Source organism: Lathyrus oleraceus, chromosome 7 (assembly GCF_024323335.1).
Source record: "Lathyrus oleraceus cultivar Zhongwan6 chromosome 7, CAAS_Psat_ZW6_1.0, whole genome shotgun sequence".
Classification (NCBI taxonomy): domain Eukaryota; kingdom Viridiplantae; phylum Streptophyta; class Magnoliopsida; order Fabales; family Fabaceae; genus Lathyrus; species Lathyrus oleraceus.
Window position 1 is genome coordinate 509,976,458 of NC_066585.1, and position 2,357 is coordinate 509,978,814.

General features: G+C 37.5%; 1 pseudogene; it reads left to right on the forward strand.

The window, feature by feature from the left end:
* The first annotated feature begins 265 nt into the window (after window positions 1-265).
* On the forward strand, window positions 266-365 carry LOC127109194 (uncharacterized; annotated as a pseudogene).
* Window positions 366-2,357: the final 1,992 nt, after the last annotated feature.

The window sequence follows — 2,357 nt, forward strand, 5'->3', positions numbered from 1 at the left end:
TTCAATCTTCTGGACCAAAGCATCCACTTTTGCATTGACGTGATCAAGGTTACTTATCTCGTACATGCCAGTTTTCGGTTGAGGTTTTTCCACTGTTGTTCGTTCGGTTCCCCACTGATAGTGGTTTTGGGCCATGCTCTCGATAAGCTGGTAAGCATCAGCATAAGGTTTGTTCATTAATGCACCACCTGCAGCGGCGTCTATTGTTAACCTTGTATTGTATAAGAGACCATTATAAAATGTGTGAATTACTAACCAGTCTTCCAAACCATGGTGTGGGCAAAGTCTCATCATGTCTTTGTATCTTTCCCATGCTTCGAAAAGAGACTCGTTGTCTTTCTGTTTAAATCCGTTTATCTGGGCTCTTAACATAGCTGTTTTGCTTGGCGGAAAATATCGGGCAAGGAAAACTTTCTTCAACTCGTTCCATGTGGTGACTGAGTTGGAAGGTAGAGATTGAAGCCATCTTCTAGCGCTATCTCTTAATGAGAAAGGAAAAAGACGAAGTCGAATTGCCTCTGAAGTGACACCATTAGCTTTAACAGTATCAGCATATTGAACAAATACGGATAAATGAAGGTTTGGATCTTCGGTAAGATTTCCAGAGAATTGGTTCTGTTGCACAGCCTGCAGCAGTGAAGGTTTAAGTTCAAAGTTGTTTGCTTCGATTGCGGGCGGAGCAATACTTGAATGCGGTTCATCTTGCGATGGAGCGGCGTAATCTCTAAGAGCACGAGCTGGTTCTGCCATCTCGGTTAAAGAAGGAAAAATGTTTTTGATATCAGGAAGGTTTATAGGAGGGAGATTGTTTTCAGCACGATATTCCCGAATTCGTCGTAAGACTCGGAGATATAGTTCGATATCGTTGATTCGTAAATAGAGCGGTTCGCCTTGAGAGCGAGTGCGTGGCATACAAATCAACGAAAGAAAGAATAGAAGGAAAAAGAAACCTTAGTCTCTACAGCGTAACGGAAGAGTTACGATATCGATTGAATAAAAGTCCCCGGCAACGGCGCCAAAAACTTGATCGCTCGACTGTGCGAGTCGAGAATGGGATACAAACTGCAAGTGCACAGTTCTATCGCGTAGTTTTAAAAGATATCGATCCCACAGGGACTTATGAATCGATGTACCGTTATCTAAGGTTACTACGTAAATCTAAGGTGAAAATGTTTGATTGTTTGGGGAAAAGGGAGCTAAGAGCTAAACTAATATCTAGATTAAATATTAATAAAACGGATATCGGTATGTGGTTCGTCAAAACTAGGGAATCAATTCCTTGTCGGTCTCTCGGTTTTAAAATAAATCGTTTCGACTAACTTTATTGGTTAAAGGTTTTATCTCAAACTCTCGCTCTGTTGAAGAAACCATGATCTTATGTTAATGTTGCTGTCACTTATAATTAAGTCAAAAATCATATTTTGAAAACAATAAAGTTGCAGAAACTCTTTTTAAGAAAATACTGACCGTTTTAAACACCCTTATCTCAAACTTTCGCTCTGTTGACTTAGGTTATACAATTAAATCTAAATGCTTAACTCTCGTCCTCACATTCAATCTTTAAAAATACTTTTTGGAAAAAGGTCAGAATTTAATTAATTCTAAAACTTGCTCTCGCCCTGAGATAGATTTAATGACTAACTTACACTGTCCAGTTAAAACCTCAAACTCTCGCTCTGTTGGTTTCAACTTCTTTATGTCTTTTACCTTTGTAAAAAATCTTGTTATTAAACCTGTAAGTTAAGACCGTAAAAAGATTGATTCTAATTTTAAGTTTGAATAGACCGACTTAGTTTTGATCCCTCTTTCTGCTTACTTTACATACCGATACCTAGGCAAATTAGCCAGACATGCTTACTAAATAATAATTAATATCATGCATACACAGACTCATTTCAGGCAGGCAATGCAAATAAACAATAGAATAAAGCATAAAAATTAAATAACAATTAAAGAACCTGAATGCGTAATACAATGGTCTTGAACACTCCACCACAAGCCGGTAGGATTTGTTCTTCGATTCTTCAATTAAACAGTAAATTAAATCAAGGAAATAAAAAAACTCGAATATAACGTAAGGTTAAATCCGGTATAAAGTTGCACAGTAGTTTCCGGTGTAGAAACTACTACGCGAAAAATATCTAAAAGCTAAGAACGGGGGAAAATAAATTGCAAGGGAAAAAGAAAACAAAGCTTGCAAAATAAAATAAATAAAATGGACGATGCTGGAAAGGAAGAAAAATAAGCAAAGGCGTGAAAAAATAAATTTGGCAGAGCTTCCGCAAAACTGAGCGTGCAAAAACTGTGTAACTTTTGGTTTGTGAGACGGCTATTTATAATAGCCTTGGTAGCAGCAT